Source organism: Crocuta crocuta, unplaced genomic scaffold, assembly GCF_008692635.1.
Source record: "Crocuta crocuta isolate KB4526 unplaced genomic scaffold, BGI_CrCroc_1.0 scaffold343, whole genome shotgun sequence".
Lineage (NCBI taxonomy): Eukaryota > Metazoa > Chordata > Mammalia > Carnivora > Hyaenidae > Crocuta > Crocuta crocuta.
This window is the reverse complement of record NW_027532679.1, coordinates 1,917,193-1,935,225: the sequence shown is the minus strand read 5'-3', so window position 1 is coordinate 1,935,225 and position 18,033 is coordinate 1,917,193. Positions and strand designations below refer to the sequence as shown.

At 40.2% G+C, this 18,033-nt stretch overlaps 1 protein-coding gene across 1 annotated transcript in view; it reads right to left on the bottom strand.

The window, feature by feature from the left end:
- SGCD (sarcoglycan delta) overlaps positions 1-18,033 on the bottom strand; it is a 375,126-nt gene that overhangs the window by 354,816 nt on the left and 2,277 nt on the right. The window lies entirely within an intron of this gene.

Genomic DNA, 18,033 nt, shown 5'->3' with positions numbered 1-18,033 from the left:
TCTTTGTGAGAGAGACACTAAACCACCTACCAAAGTCCTGAGGGTAAAATTTAGAATTTGTCTGAGAAAATAAATTGACCCCAGCAGTTCATCATGGTGGTATAATAAATGCTATCTAAACAATTTATTTGGCTGGGGGTGAAGAGTAAAACGATCTCAAGTACAATCATTCTGTACTGCCAAAAAGGGGGAAAGGAACAATTTTGATCTTCCCCCTATTTCACAGTTCAAAGTGATTCTGATGGGCATATATTAAGCCTCACTGGACTCAGAGGTCTTCAAGTGATAGCCTGTGCTTAAATGCCTCCTTTGACAGTAGCCTCATTACACGCTGAATTAGTCTTTAGGAGTTACAGAATTCCAACTGTGATCAATCAATTCATTTATTTGATAAACATTAAGGAGGCTCAAAGTCAAGGAAGGTGTGCAAATGCCTTCCAGGAGCTTTCAGGTTAATGGGAGGAAAGAACTCATTAAATAGTGATTATAGTACAGTGAGATAAGTTAGAAAAATATTTGTCAATGTTAAGTAATATACTAATCCCTCTTAAAGTACGGAAGCTTTCCCTAATCCCTATTGTTGATACAAATGATCTTTATCCTACCACTACTGATTAAGTTTCAACACAAAACTAAGTAAACTTACACTTATATAAAATTCTAAAACGAAAACCAATTTTAAAATTAAATGCAAACAAATCTACCAATGTGTATCAGTCAAAATGGACAATAACTGACTACCAGATAGGATGATGATTTCCTAACACTAAGTGACATAATGTGGTACCAATGGCTTTAGCACATCATCTTCTATCATCCCTATTCTGCCATGAGCCATGTGACAACATGGCCCCTACTGCTTTTCTCCATTCAAATACCTGCACAACCTTTATTTTGGGATTTTTAGTTCATTTGCCCTTCATGCAAGCATACTTATTCCCTAAGAATAAAGCTTGCCTCTTTTTATTTTCATCTCAGTCAAGAGCAATGAAATGTGTTGTAGGTGGTACCAAAGTGACCATGGTGACAAAACGTGGGCTCTAAAATCACATCATTGGTTATTAAGTCATCTTCTATATGGGCTGAAATATGATTACTTTATAGTTTTTAGATAATCATTAAAATGTACACATAAAATCTAAAAATCCTCCTGAGGAACTTGACGGAGGAACAAGGGGGAGAAGAAGAAGGGGAACAAGGGGGAGAAGAAGGGGGAAAATGGTGGGGGAAAGGGAGAGAGGCAAACCATGAGAGACTCTTGAATGCTGACAAAAACTGAGGACTGATGGATGTGGGGGGAGGGGGGGATGGGCATGGAGGAGGACACTTGTGCGGATGAGCACTGAGTGTTATGTGGAAACTAATTTGACAATAAACTATTTGTAAAAAAAAAAATAAATAAAATAAATAAAAAAATAAAAATCCTCCTGAGAACTCAAGGCCCTTCAACATCACTGGAATTCTAAAAAGCCAAGTGAACTCTTATTTACAGTCAATGGAAATGCTCAGTGAAGTCCTACATGACATCTGTCTTGTTTTGGACACTAACCTAGTGCCAAAATAAGGTCCTATTATAAGTAGTTATTTAAATATATGTGTATGGAATGAATGAGTGAAAAAACAAATACTTAAATGACAAATGAATGATTTCCCATCTAATATGAAATCCTCTGCCACCTGGGGGTGTATAAAAGTTTAAGCCGAACACCACAGGGAAAGTAATTTTTAGTATCCCTGCACATTTTCACTTAGGCTTTCAAAACACTGAGTTCCCAACCAAGCAGTGAATTTTATGCTGTAAGAGGATCTCCATTTCATAACTCTGCTCCTTACACTTCTGTAGATCAGGGCTGCACTGTACCAGCACAGAAATACAACAAAGTCATTTATCACTACCTTTTATACATACCAAGATCCCTTAGAAGGAGAAAGGATGTTTTACAAGTTTGAAGGAAATTAGGCCTTTCTTTTTCATTAAAACATATTCTAAACATTAAGGAAATGATCACAGAATCGTAAAATCATATCTGCAAGGTCCTTTAACTCCCATCAACTAATTTGCTGAATGAGCTGATTTAAGACTAGAGTTGACCAACTTCTGCAGCCATACAGGGAGTGTAGCAGGCCAAGGACAAGAATAACTGTATTGGACTCTAGTAGGTATGACGAACAGTGAGAAATTCTTCAAAATAAGAATATAGAAGCTAGAGATACAGCCACCACACCAGTTGCTTTTTCTTTGAGATTTGCCCCAACCAATGTGGCAATGACATAATTTAGCTATAAAGTGGAAGCGACATGTTTAAGAAATATTTAGAAGCGGCTAGTGATGTGGATACCACACTTGTGATTTTTTTTCATATAAAGATTGTTAGACCTTGACAGAATGCAGCGATTGTCTCTATCAGGGTTTCTCAATCCTGGATACACATCAGGTAGCTATGGAGGCTTTAAAAACACATATACTCAGGTCTATTAAATAATCACAAAGGTAGGACCCAGGCATCGGCATTTTTAAAGGGTCCCCATGTAATTTGGTATAGACAAGGTTGCATACCACTGGTCCAGAATAATCTCTTTCAACCTTGACTATGCATGAGGCTCCAAAACAAACTTCTAACAAATACAAATTCAAGTTCTGAGCTCTATGATGGGATTAGAATTGTTTAAAAAAAAATGTCCCTAGGTCATTCCAAACATTTGGGACTATTTCTCTAAAAGATGGCCTTCAATATATTTTCTAATAGTACGACCACTGCAAGACAAAAAGCTTGAAACAAATTCTAGAATACACAACAGCAAAAAAGCAGAGCTTCTCTGAGGGCTTGGAAGAATGCTTGGACTCTTAGGAACCAGTGATTTTGACCACCATGTTTACTGATTAGCCGAGGAGCTTGAAGCCAGGAAGGAGAAGCAGTTCTCTTTCAAGTCACTCAACACATTAAAAACTGAGCGGGGATTATAATTCAGATCCCTTGAGCCTGGTGTAGTGGCCCATTCTGTATATAACGAGGGTTCCTGCATCTCTACCACTCCAACTGCCTAGTTTAATGAGCCACATAAAACAAAATACTCCAGTTTGCAACTCAGAAGGTAAGGGAAGAAAGAAAGAATAGGGAAGGGAGTGAGCAATTTTGTACAAATGGTTACAACAGGAAGGGATGCCAACCAAACATAAGGCAATGGATACATCTGTTACCAATAGTCCTGCATAGAAAAGGAAAATTTAGATATGCTGAGTACATTAATTTTTCTAGTCAAAAACTGAAACATGTTGAGATGATAAAAATATAAGAAGACAGATCATCTCCAATCTGTGTTCCTTTTTGATTCTCCCCAGGAGAAATCCTTCCAGGGCATTTCAAGTCCTTTCTGAAACTGAAATTTCAAGTCCTCTCATGACCAGGCCCCTTTCCTGACTCTGGGAGGCACCTTAGTAATACATTAATAGCGCCAAACAATGTTTGTCAAATGGGCTAAAGTAAAATGCTTTGGTTCCAACTTGTTAAGACCCTGTATTTTTCAAATCCCCTTTCTGTTGGGTGGCTTTGGAGGACTCACATTAATTTTGGAGGTCCAACTAACAGGATGGTGAACTGGGAGTTCATATAGTGTGGGTGCAGTAGTAAGTATTTATGTCATTTGCAGACACTTTCTTGTAGAGGTACATTATTTCTAGCCCTCCTCATGTAGGAACGTCTTCCAGAAATTCTTCTTCCGCCCTTGGTGTCAACTCACCAAGCGTGGTGTCATGAAGGTAAAGGACCAAGTAACCATCGTGATACAAGCATATCCTCTGATGGTCAGCACCGGAAATATCTGGGTAGTAGGAGAGCCAGAAGCTAGCTGGATTTTTTTTTCAATCATTAGTTATGTAAAATTCCAAGTGAGATTCAATTCTCACTGACACCTAGTCAGAACAGAAATTCTCTCTTGACAAGAATATATCCAATTCGGCATATAAAATGATAAATGCTCCATATAGTTTTTATTTTTTATGGGAGCCATGGAATATGGAATTAATTGGGATTCTTATGTTTGCAGGTACAATGTGCACTGTGTGTTTATATTCTGTTTGTAAAGTTGCATGCTTTACACATCGCCACCAGCAGTAATAAAAACTTAGTTCTGTTGAAAGTGCCATAGGAGACAACCATCTTTCTATTGTCTATACAAGAAGTGATAGTACCAAACAGCTGTCATATGAAGAGGCAATCAAAGGCTATGCGACCAAAAAGTGTAGAAGAAGTATGTCAGTTAATTATTAACAACATATTTTTTTTCTGGATTTTTGATAGGTCTTTTAAAAATTAATAACTTAATTTCCTTTCTCACTCTAAATATATTCATGTTTTTAATTTGTTGTTATTTCTAATTCTTTAGGATTTTCCCCCCTTAAAACAGACCCACAAATTACTTAGGCTTCAGGCCTCACAAAACCTGGATCATCCTCTAGCCCCTCCCATTAAGGAGCTCAGGCATACAGCATGACCTCAGTGTGACAGCACTGTGGGACACCACTGCTTAGCTGAGCACAGTGCAAGGCACTGTGATCAGTCTCCCATTAGGAGTGATTTTTGGACTTTTCAGTGGATAAGAACCACTCCGGGGAAATTGATTCAGTGCACATTCCTAAGTCCCACACCAAGAAATCCTATCTAATTCAAGAGGGAATCCCAGGTATCTGCTTATTAAGAAGCACCAAAACTGATTTTGATACATGGGCCCCAGAGACCATGCTTTGAGGACATGAATTTAGATCCAATGTAGAGATACATTCCTGGCCCAGTCACTGGCTCTCCTTGCGCTGTTTCTCATGAGATTACCCATTTTCCTCCCATGTCTGTATATTTTTATATGGTGTGTGTGTGTGTGTATGTGTGTGTGCGTGTGTTTATATATATGTGTGTATATATATATGTATGTGTGTGTACACACACATATAAATGTGAAGAATGGCAGGGTAAAAAAAATTAAACACACACACACACACACACACACACACACACACAGAGGGAGGGGGGAGGGAGAGGCAGTCACATTTTTACTGTGCTATCCTTCACATTTTCACTGCTTTCCTACACTGGTGCTTTCATTTCCATCACCCTCTTCCAGCAGGATACAGAATACTATGCTCTTTGCAACCTTTGGTGTCTTGGTTTTTAAATGTGCAGATATCTTTTCTGCCATGAGAAAGAAATCTCGGCTTACCTGCATCTATATCTATTGTACTAAGCATGTGAATTTTAAAACGTAATCCCTCTATCCTAATTCCCTCTCTTCTTGGGAATCAGAAGACTAGAGCTGTCCATCAGTCTTTGGGAACTTCTTTAATCGTTATACAACATATTTTACAGTGATATGTGTAATCTCTCTGTATATATCCTAAATGCTTTTAAGTATTTAAAACTTTGACCTCCAGTAGCAACTAAACAATGGTATGTTTATGTGTGTATGTAATTATATGAAAATATGGGGTGTGTATATATACAGGCATAGATTTATTCAGTGAATGAATGAAAATGAAGCCCAAACGACATCCTCTGGTAACAAAACGTTGTAAGATCATAAGTAAAAGACAGAAAATTTACACAACTTGACTCCCTTTCCAAATACACATGTAATTATACTGACGTAAAAAGCAGGCTTAGATCCAAAGCATTATTCTATTCCATTATGAGCCTATTTTCAAAGTTCACCTGTTTATAAACAAATCCAGCTGACTTCTAGATAATCTATGTCTTGCACACATAATGCAATGGAATTATATTTCTCAGAGAATGAATATAGTGAAACTTTCTGTTGTTTTGCCATTAGATAGAGAGGAACTACAGTCAAGGAAATAGCATAATGTAATAACCAAATATTGTCATCGGTTAATTAAGTAGCTGCTAAATATAATAGATGTTGAGTTTCCAAAGAAGGCCATTTTGGATGTGCATATTACTAAAGCATGGTTTTGAAAGCTGCAACCTCATGGTCTCACACATTCAAATGTTCTTAGCTGGGATCATGTAACAAGTATCAAGGCCTGATACTAATTAGTCAATCTTAAGGACAGTATCAGTTTCTATGACTTGGACTTGTGAAGGATCTCTTCTTAGGATGTAAGGCTCTGTTTCACTTTTGCCATTGCAGCCATCACCAATAACTTACTTTCTGATGCCCATGAAACTTTTCTGAATGGCCTCAAAAATGCCCAACATTGGTCACAGGAGCCCCTGGAGGATTTGTACAAATCCCAAGTTCATGGTCAATTCTTCACAAAGACCATTAAGCCAGGCCCAGTCTAACTGCTCCCTGAACCCTGTAGCTATCCCTCCTCGGGTTAAGGAAGCTGAATTATATGTCCAGCTTAAGCTCACCGACACTAAGCTTTAGAGTGATGAGCCCTTCTTCTATGACAAACCTTTGACATCTTAACATAGAAAGGTGACCATTCTCTAGTGGTCATACATTTTATACATGTTGACCTCCCTTCCTATATCTAATTGATACCAAGTAGCTACTAGCCAATCCTATACTGCTCCAGGTCTTACATTTCATCAGTTGGTAGAAGAGTGATAGAAGGTCCTGGGGCAGAGCCCCGTACAGCTACCATACTGTGTGAGGCTGCGTACATATTCCACTCTAATACTGCTATAAGCCCTCTGTCTGCATTTAGCATTTTTATTTTCACAGAGATCTTCTTCAGGAGAAGAACAAAGGTTGTCCTTTTCTCCCCCCAAATAAAAGAGATACCTGGAGAACAGTTACAGTATCTGCATTATTAATCTGACATGGAGGAATGCATTATGTTTTGAGAGATGATTTCAAAATAATTAGTAAGTTCTCTAAAGACACATATAATGCCATCAAGTTTCCTGATGATTTTTCTTTCAGACCTGTAAAATTTTATGGACTATGATCTGCTCTGCTAACAAGGTAGAGGTGAGAACGAGGAGGTACTGGCATGCATTCCATCCATACTTGCCTGACTCTTCTGCCTACTAGGCTTTATAAATATCTTGTTCCATAAGAGAATTTATGGGGATGCCAATGAGTGCAAGTCTCTGTAAAGTTAAGATAGGAGGGAAGAAACACAGCAGAGCACAGACCTGGCCTTTACGGGAATCCCCAATCACAATCTATGTTTTCAGCAAGGAAAAAATATTTTCAACCATCTATTATGTTCCAAGTACCACAGCAGGTCCTAGAGATACATAGGTCTTCTAAAGAATGAGTAGGATCGAATTTCTGCTTTCTTCAAGCTTGTACCTTCATGGGAGAGATGGACAATACTCTTGTAAACAGATTAAGCCATTAGATCTAAGTTAGGTGTTAGGAAGGAAATGAAGAGGGTTCCTTGGTACAGGTCTGAGAGTGGACTGTTCTGATCATGGAAGGCCATTCTGACAAAGGCACAATTAAGGTGAGACTCAGAGGTAGAACATGTTTTTAGCAGAAGACACAGTAAACATTCTAGCCATAACAGCCTGTTTAAATTAAGCAGTGTGGCTGCCAAGGCTGGCACTGAATGAGCTCAGCAGACAGACTAAGGGACTAGTTTGCAGAGAGAGACTCTGGCTACCTGTGCCATACCTTAAAAGTTATGATAAGGAGTAACGGCTTAAAACGGCCCAATTAATAACTATTGTTTTAATCAGATATAAGACAAAAAATACAAATCACAGGAGCTCGGGTTTGTTGATAATGATGCCGCATGTTAGTATTTCCAGTACAGTTACAAGTAAACACGAATCACATCACTGTATACAAATCTAACCAGTTTATGTAAATAGCAGGCCTGCATTCCCCCACGGCTGCATCACCGTATCCAGGGTTTGCATGAAATCACAGTCACATTGGATTATCTTGGCACAAAAATAGTTCTCCGTTGGCCATGTTAATCTTGAGGTCTCTGATTTATAACTATCTGCTTTCCAGGGCTGGTTTCATTCAGCCATTCATAGAGCACATTAGTCTTGGTTTGTTAATATTTGGCACAATTTAGACAATTGTAACAAACTCATCACTTTCGGTTGTGGTTTAACAATCAGCACTTTTTTTCTCATAAAAATTCATCCACAAGAGCAAATGCTTGTTTATGTGAAATGGTCTAAGAATGGCATCTTCTGTTTAAACATGTATGTGGATTAATTTAAAAGTTAGGTATTCCTAGTTTAGTTTTCTAAGAATTGGAATATGTAAGTGTTGAACAATTTTTACTGAAAAAATAGACAAGTACATGTATTTAATAAAGCTGAAGGGTATGCATTTAAAATCTTCTTTTGTTGTTGTTGTTCACACTTTCAGCTTCCCTCCACAGGTGCAACTATTACCAGCTTTTTAAAAAATCTTTGTAGAAATGTTGATTACACATAAAGCCTTTATTCAATATGTACAAACATTTAATTTTTTTGTTTTTACACAAAGAACTGCATATTTAATGCTCTTTATTGTTCTGAATCTAACTTGGTCCACTTAATATAGACAAGTGATAGTACGATGAACACATACAGAAATGTGTATTTTTTAAATTAAACAGTTTTAAATTACATAGATACATGATATTTAACATAGCCAACACCTTAGTTATAAGCACTGTGGTGATTTCCAATAATTTTCTGTTACCAAGGCTGATTTTAACAAATAAATACTTATCAGGTATTCTCATGACATTAGCAGTAAAAAGATGCCCTGCTTCTTGGACCTCCCATTCTAGTGGAGGAAACAATCAACAGATAAACAAACCAATATGAAATTTTAAACTCAGCCTTGAGAAGAAGTCTTAGTAAGAGAAAAGAAAGCAAGAAGGAGGAGGGGATCATAAGTGGGAGCCCCTTGTTTCAAGGATGGTCAGGAAAAAGCTCTGTAGTGGAAAGATTTGGGAAAAAAGCACCAACAATTGAGGGAATAAAGCAGGAAGACATCTGGAGGAAGCACTCAGAGGAAACCCTATAAGCACATGCAAAGGCACTGAGGTGGAAATTCAAGAGGCAAGTCTGACGGACAGCGTGGCTAGACCAGAGCAAAGAAGGGGAAAAGTGTTTGAAAATCAGCTTGGGAGTGCAGGCAGAGGGGTGCACGCTGGGTCTTACAAGCCACCATGAAAACCTTAAGTAGGACACTGATTGTGATGGTAACTATCTGAGAAAACCTTGGCATCAGAAGAAGAGGATCCAATCTTCACTTCGGGATCTGTAAGGAACAGAGTGCCGCAACAAGAACACAGAGAGAGAAACCAGGCACCTGTGACTACTGCTATCACTCAGGGGTTGGCAGAGAAAGCAGCCCAGACTGGGGCAGCAATGAGAGGGAAGTTGCTGAGTCACTACTATATTTTGAGTCTTTCTGGAAAGTAGAGCTAACGGGACTCACTACTACCAGAGACGCAGGGTGAGGGTAAGAAAAGGAGAGGAGCTGGGGATGCCAAGGGTCTGGTGTGAGCAGCTGCGTGAAGGATGGTGCCATTCATCATGATGGGGAACACAAGGGCATGGTAGGCTCACAGGCAGGTAGTGAGTGAAGTGTACAGAGGGGAGAGAGGCTGATTCTTCTGCATAGAGGAATCCATGAGGGTGGTGTCCCAAAGGCACTTTGAAGGGAGTCTGGGATTCAGGGAAAAAAAGACTGGGCTTAGAGATTAAATATATAAGTCCCCTGTATATGAGTGTTACAAGCCACAGTAATGAAGCATGCCTGTTTCATGTATGTTCAACTGTGCCTCTCAGAGAAGTCCTGAGAAATTGAATTGCTAGGTCAAGCTGTGTGTGTTTTTGGGGGGGGGGGGGGAGTTGGGAGGCCACAGTGTTTCTTACAGATATTATCAAAGTTCTCTTCCAAAGTACAATATGCCTTATATTTAAATTCAAAATGTTTATTTCTGATTAACTGGAAGCTATTTCAGTATCATTATGACCATTCATTCTCACTGTCCCTGAGGTTTACAAGTATGAAGTGCCAGCTAAGGTGGTTTTAAATGGAAATGTTTTTTTTTTAATGTTTTATTTATTTCTAGGAGAGAGGTAGAGACAGCATGAGCAGGGGAGGGTCAGAGAGAGAGGGAGTCACAGACTGAAACAGGCTCCAGGCTCTGAGCTGGCAGTCAGCACAGAGCCCGACGCGGGGCTCGAACCCACGAACCGCGAGATCATGACCCAAGCGAAAGTCGGACGCTTAACCGACTAAGCCACCCAGGCGCCCCTGGAAATGTATTTTTAAAACACACATATGTATTTGTACTAGGGATCGCTAGATATATGAGCTCATACATTCTTAACAACACCCTGGAAGATGAATATTATTAAAATTATTTCATAAATTAAGATCCCGAGGTACCAAGGAGTGAAGGAAAGTTCTCAAGGACAGCTATAATTAGTGCATTGTTAGGGTCTGGAACCAGAGGGAGGTCCAGTTTTCTTTCCACTGCATATGGAACGTGGCAAAGACGTGCCTCTCCCTGAATATAACATGAGGTATTTAGAATTACCACCCATGCGTACTTAATGCGGCATGCACTTAAAATGGCGTAAGCACAGCCACTGCCTGACAAGTCTGTGTTTTCCTTCAGATCCTACCACGCTACTGTTCTGGGCATGTGGGGCACATCAGTGAACTGAAACACAGATGCCTAATCTCACGGCAGTGATAGGAGGCAGTGTAGGGGGAGGCAGATAACAAATATCTAACCAAAGTGTATTATACTTATGTTACAGGGGACAAATACTAGGGGTAAAGGACTCCCCCCAATCAAAAGAAAAAAGAGGGGTCAGCAGTATGGGGGTTGGGGGTCTCAGAGCAGGTTCAATATTTAAAAGCATGGGAAGGGTTAACTTCATGGAGAAGGTAATATCTGAAGAGACTTGAAGAAATCTGGAGTCACTGAAGCTTTGGCTGCACGTAAAACTCAGACATCATTCTAAACATGGTTCATAATGCTCCAAGTTGAAGACTAAAAGAGAACATGTAAACTGAACACCCTTAAAGAAGAAGGATAATTTCAAACACGACACAATTTTAATACTGTCATTTTCACATGCAGAGGATGCTGCATCCACCTATCATAGCCTCAACTATGGTCAGATTTTTTTTAGGAATGTGATTTTTTTAATGTTTATGTGAGCAGTGGGGGAGGGGCAGAGAGAGAGGGAGACAGAGGGTCCAAAGCAGGCTCTGTGATGACATAGAGGCTGATGCAGGGTCTGAACTCACAAACCACAGGAGATGACCTAAGCTGAAGTTGGACGCTTAACCTACTGAACCACCCAGGTGCCCCTATGGCCAGCTTTCTTAACAGGAGTGGCAGTCCTTTGAAGCAAATGAGCTGTGTCGTATAAGACCAATGTTTCTTAAATCCCTGTGATGACTCCAAACAGAACCAGTAACAGGGATCCCAGCCAGGCCTCTAGAACTCTTCTGTGACTTGGGGAGCAAGCCCAAGTCATATAATAATAATGAACATGACTCAAACACTTAAGACCGGACAATGAGATGCAAGCTGGAAGGGGACACAAACAATAAAAAGTTCAAATCATTATTTAACAGCAGAAAACCAGGCTCAGGGAGATCACAGAGTAAGTCAGGAATAAGGCCAGAGTGGGCTAGAGAATCACAAGCTTCCCACAAATGCCAGGCCCCGGTCTTTTCAGTTTTTTGACATCACTTTCATCAACCACCACAGCGCACCTTTTGAACAAAACCCAAAGGCAAATCACAACAAAACCCAAAGGCTGGTTTGCTAGCCCAAAGAAAGCACGCAAATCTGATGACAAATGCTTGTGTGATGGTTACAATGTCCCAGACACTGTTCTAGACGCTTTACTGAACCCATGTAATCCTCACAGTCATGTCATTATGAGGAAGGCACTATTATTATCCCTACTTTACAGCTGAGGCAACAGAGAGGTTAAGTCATTGGCCCAAATGCAGCTGGTGTGTTAAAGACAAAGCAAGAATTTGAATTTAGAGTGGCTGGCTGAAAAACCAATTCTCCTAACTAATGTTAAATGATTCCACATAGATGTGTCTACTTGGTCAAAACAGCATGACGACTAATTAAAAACATGTTTTTGTAACAGTTTGAGCTCGAATTTCTCAACATGGATATTAACTGTAAGACAATTCATCAATACAATGAATACCATGGCAACTATTGTATTTCAGCCAGGGTACATGTTACCTAAGTATAGGCATCTTTCCCGGGTAATAAGCATCTTTGATGTGTCTCTGGAACCCACAAACTTTTACGGCATCATGAAAAACAGCTACAACAAATTGGGCACATCCTTTTAGAGTGATTCAATACTTCCATAAAATTAGCATTGATCCAGTACTCTCCCTTGGCAGTTGGGCTTGGTAATGATCTCTAGCTGTGCCCTCAAATGTTTGCAATGAAATCTGTGGTCTGAAAGGAAATGCTATTTACCTCATTTTTAGTCATGTTCTATGTATGTATGTATGTACATATGTAAGTATTTAGGGTTTTGTTTTGTTTTAAATCAAGGTGTCCAGAAATAAACATGCTAGCAATAATAATGAAGTACCTGGTACTTGGTTAAGTACCTGGCATACCTCTCTCTACATATATTTGTCTATTAAGCTATAATTTACTTCCCGTGAAAAACACAAATATTAAGTATTCAGCTCACGTTTTACAAATCTGTACATCTGTGTAAACAATATCTGATCAAGGCAGGGAATGTTTCCAGAACCCTAGAAAGTTCCCTTATGCCCCTTCCTAATTAATCCCCTTCCCTAGAGGCAGTGACTGTTCTGATTACTAATAGAGTAAAAAATTTGAATTCCATGTACAATTCTATGATGTGATTACTCCAAGGAATATCTGACTTCAAAACCTGTGCACCAGGCATGCTGTCCTACTGCATTTTTGTTCAATAGATACCTACCCATGACCTACTCAACAGTGCCCTCTAAGAGAGTGGGGTCACAATGCCTTAATTTCTTACCTATGCATCTAGAATGGAACTTTATGTACAACCCTTAGAAGAACTGTAAAAGAAAGGTCATCAACATCTTTTGAGAGAGAGAGAGAGAGAGAGAGAGAGAGAGAGAAAACCAGAGCAGAGGAGGGGCAAGGAGAGGGAAAAGAAGAAGAAGAGAGAGAGAGGAGAGAGAGAATATCTGAAGCAGGCTCCACGCCCAGCACAGAGCCTAATGCAGGGCTTGATCTCATGGCTGTGAGATTATGACCTGAGCTGAAATCAGCAGTCAGACACTTAACCCCCTGAGCCACCCAGGTACCCTTCAAATCATTTTCTACCTTCTGAGGTTCAGAAACGAAAGCCTACTGAGAGATTACTACTGGAAACATCTATAGATCAGTAAGGTGGGGTTAGCAAATAAAGTGGATAAGTAACCCTCTCAAAGTAATGGGAACAACTCAGATCCTATTAACTGCTATGCTGTGGGGGACCAGACTAATGACACCCTTCTTTAGCTCTTTCTAGATTATCTAGATCTATATATACTATCTCAGAATGTCTAACTGGATTGTAATTAATTAATTAAAAAAAAAAAACTTGGTGATCCAAAATGTGCCTTTAGGCCAGCCCTTAGACTGCCAGTTTGTGATCTGCTGTTTGTATCCTCGGCCTGGCAAACACCAGGCATAGTTCTGTCTACAACAGAAGTGACGCCACAGACCTCTGAAGGTCAGGGCCAACTCTGGGAGTTCATGTCTGTCATTATGTGGTCAAAGTTATGACCATACTCTGGTCTGATCCCAGCATTCCTGACCACTGAGGGAAGCAAATGAGTTGGGTCCGAACCAAACAAATGACAGAGGAAAGTACATCCTTAATAGAGAGAAAAACTGGCAACAGGAAAATGGAATGAAATTTAAAGAGAGAGAGGGAGTGAGTGTGCGCAAGCGCTGGTATGAGTACAGTACAAGAGAAGTGATGGCGGGTACCATGGCTAAGACCGGAAGGAGAGGAGCACAGTGTGACTCTGCCTGTCAGCTATTCCTAGGCTCTAAGTAGTCTTCTTTCATCAAACGTGCAATGCCCAGTACCACAATCCTAACCAGAGTCAGGACAACAGAGTGGTGTCAAATGTTTGCTCGGACGAAGGAGCTAACAGCTGATAACGGATTCACTGAGCTCAAGAAGAACAGTTTCAGTGGCTAAATACTTCAACCCCAGCCAGCAACTAACTGCAGGGTTTCGAAGAGCTCAGAAATATGTTATTTGGAAGTTAGGGTGCTCATGAGAGAGTCTGATCCTATCACCTAGCAAAGGAAAGTGGGCTGAACAAGGAGGGAGTTTCTAATCCCTGGCAATATAGTTTTTATCAGGAAACTGTGCTTGTGTTAATAGGTGCCACTGCATTATCAGTTACAAAGAAGAATAAAGCCTTAGCTTCCACATTCACCTACACACCCAGAGCTCTGTCAGGATAGCCACCAGCAAAGATTTCCGAGCAAGCCAATCTCACAGGATTTATACACTTAGTGAACCATGGTGACACCTTCCTCCCCGAGTCCTACAAACCTCTCTGGCAGCAGGCCAGGGGCCACAGATTACAAGCTTCCTTTCTATAAAGTGGTTCACACTTGGCAACAGGAATTTGAAATAATAATGAAGGCGATCACCTCTTTGTGTGGCAACAAAGGTGAAAGAGAGCGCACAGTGTAATCTGTAGAGAATTTTGGGCAAGGCGGAAAAAAGTAACTTGCATAATTCAGGGTAAAATATACTTTCCTCTGCTGATTGTGCCCATACCTCTTTTTATCTTCATGTGCCTGTTTCATTCTGTATCAGTTTGTCTCATGCTCTCTCAGTTAATATTAAGTGTGTGTGTGTGTGTGTATCTCTTTCTGCTGTAAGATGATCCCACCTCCCACTCTTCCTTCTTACTGTGACACTTCTCTCATAAAATCACTCTCTTCTCCTTATATTAATAGATGTTTGGTGTTCTGGTCATGGAATATGCACTTGGCAGATGACTGGACCTGAGTTCAGGGAATCATATTTTTGCCAGAAGCAGTTTAACTGGAATGTGTTCCAGAAGAGTAAGGAGAATAGGAAAGAGGAGGGATGGATGAAATAATTTAAGAAACCCAGCCTTGGAAAAGGAAGACTTGGACTTTCATCGGGCAATGGGAGAGCTTTAGAATTCCATAAATGATAGATTATGAGAAAGAGAAAACACTCTAGCGACATCTGATCCCATTTTACAGGTGGGAAAACTGAGATCCAGCAATTAGTGAAGTCAGGACCTATCCCAAGCTTTCTGATCACCTCTACCTTTACTCCCTTCTCCAACTCACTTCTGCACCAAGTACCATCACCAATCTCAAATGTGGCTCCAGAGCCCATGACAAAGGGCATAGGTTACAAAGCACGGACATGAAAGTTGGCTCACTTTGAGGAGACCTGAGGTGAGAAATGATGCCCTGGCTGCCTCACAGTGTAGAGAGGTTCTTCTTCATTGAAGGCACAGCCAACCCATGTGGCTGATATCTGTCAGCAATGCTATAAATGGCATCCCTGCAGTGGATCCTGATTTAACCACAGTCTTAAAGAAACCCAGTTCTGTGCACCAGTGTCTGGCTGGCTTCAAAAGAATCACTCAGAGAGGTTTTAAAAATAGAGAGATTCTCCAACTCTAATCTCTGAAATTCTGATTTAGGATGTTTTGAGAAACCACCGAAACTGGTGATTTCTGACAAAACTTCCAATACTTAAGATTCCAGTATAAAGTTACTTTGTCTTTCTCTCTCTCGCTTTTTTCTTTTCTCTTCTCTTCTCTTCTCTTCTCTTCTCTTCTCTTCTCTTCTCTTCTCTTCTCTTCTTCTCTTTTCTCTCTTTTTCCTTTCCTCTCCTCTCCTCTCCTTCTTCCTCCCTCCCTCCCTCCCTTCCTTTCTGAGCTTGGATTCCAAAGTATCACTAAGCTATAATTACGGAGGCAATGCATATAACATGTTGTCCTCATGGTCAAGAACAAGAAGCATTGCCATTGTCACAGACTGCCTGTGTCCCTTAGGCAGTCTTTTGATCTTAGTGTCCACTTTTCAGATCTCAGTGTCCACTTCCTTAAAGTGGAAGAAATAGTCTATTGGAGCAGTGTTTTTCAAATGTATTTGTTTTTTTAATTTTAAGCATTTGTGGCCCAAACTTTCTGTGCCTATCGTGAAGACGTCCTCTCTGGTGTTCACTGATAATAGATAGGCTTTGATAGGCTCATCATCTGGTGGAAATCTCGATCTGAATTTGCGGGTTCCTACTCCATACCCAGAGGGTGAACCGCGGTTGGCAGTACTCCACTGTGGTAGTATCATCGCAAGGTAGCAGTGAGTACACAATCCAGTTCTGGGTGTGTATTCTGGGATGCGAGGGCAAGGCTGCATGGGAGAGGATCCCTTCCTGATGAAGGGGTGAGGTTTCGTGAAGAAAGGTGTTATTTCCCTTCATGCCCCGCCACCTATGCCCTGACTTGGACATGATGCACGGACATGAGCACCGGAAGTTCAGATAAAGAGGAGAAGATGGAGAAGCAGAAAGGAAGTTTTGTTCACTGGGGATGGTGCTCAGGTGCCACAATAGCCCTGGACTGTCCAGGCATGATCTACACCTGTACATGCCAAAACCAACACCTTATACATTCAGACTTTTGTGAGCAGAGTTTCCATTACCTGTGGACAAACACAAGTTTCACGGATATTGCCTTTGAACTCCCTTTTCAGAAGAAATCTCTTACAAAACTCCAATATAGAAAACTGGGTTGCATTAGAAATATGGATGGGGTGTTTCCAGAGCCATCCTTCCCCAGATTCCTGCAGGATTCTTCTACAGAACCAGAAATAGCCATGATCAGCATCTCTTAACATGGAGTTCCCATGAGAGATCCTCAAATCTTCCCTGAGATCTGAGAGTTTGGCACCAAATGTGTTCGTGTATTTTTCTTGCCCTTCCTTTTATTTATTTATTTTTTTGATGTGATAATTTTGTGTAAGTTTTCTCCTAGAAAATATAGATCAGATTCACAACCAATGGCTACTACCATACAGTTTTGGTGTGTGTATTTGTATTAACCACATGATCACATGGGTGACAAACGATTCTATTCTAATTGTCAGGAATAGAGAAAGGAGAAGAATGTGACACAACATAAAATAGCACATTCCTTCAAGGTGCAAATAAAAGGACATAGTAAAGGTAGAAGGGAAGAGGAAAAAGCCATCAAAGAATCAAGTGTCTGTCCAGGATATAGGCGTGTAAGTATGCCAGGATCAAAGTAATCTCTGGGTAACTGTTAGTCCCATATTCATGGTATAAACCTTATTAAATTCCAACAATGCATCTTCCACATAAGAAACCAAAGTTGATAACCTGAATGTTATTAGATATGTTTCTCGGTATTCAATTCAAAATTTTGTTTTAGTGCTATATTTATTCAAGAATGGTTAAAACAGAGGTAATATCTACGTGGGTACTTTTGGTTTGTACATATTTAAATGACAGTACAATCAAATAGTTAAATCAAGAATGTGGGTGTTGATCTCCCCTACAAATACCCTGTTATAAAAGGGGTTTCCATTAAACACACACTCAAGAAATTCTGAACTACAGAATGGCCCAAGTCCCTTCCAGATGGTCAAATCCAAGAGTCTACAAACCTCCTAACCTTATGGATCTAGTATAAAACACTTTCACCAGTAATTGGTACATGACCTCGGAGATGTTTTTTAAATTAAAAAAAATAAATTCATTCATCAAAATAAAGCTTATGTATCATTATATATTCTTTTGAAAAAGTCTGTCTTTATGGTGAATTGTCCATGGACAGGGCCTAGAACAAACTGCTCACTGCAATCACTCACCCGTCTCCACCTGGTCCGTTCACTCAACACCCCCAGTGGGAATATTTTTGGATGGAAGAAATATGGGATAAAAATAAAGCCTTAAGAGCCTGCTACCTCCTTGCTTGGGAAATCTGAACCACTGGGCGTTGCCGTTCTTACAAGATGTGCTCTCTGATTGCTTCCAGAAGGCACAGCAGGGCAGACCAGCCATGGGGTCTCCCATCGTG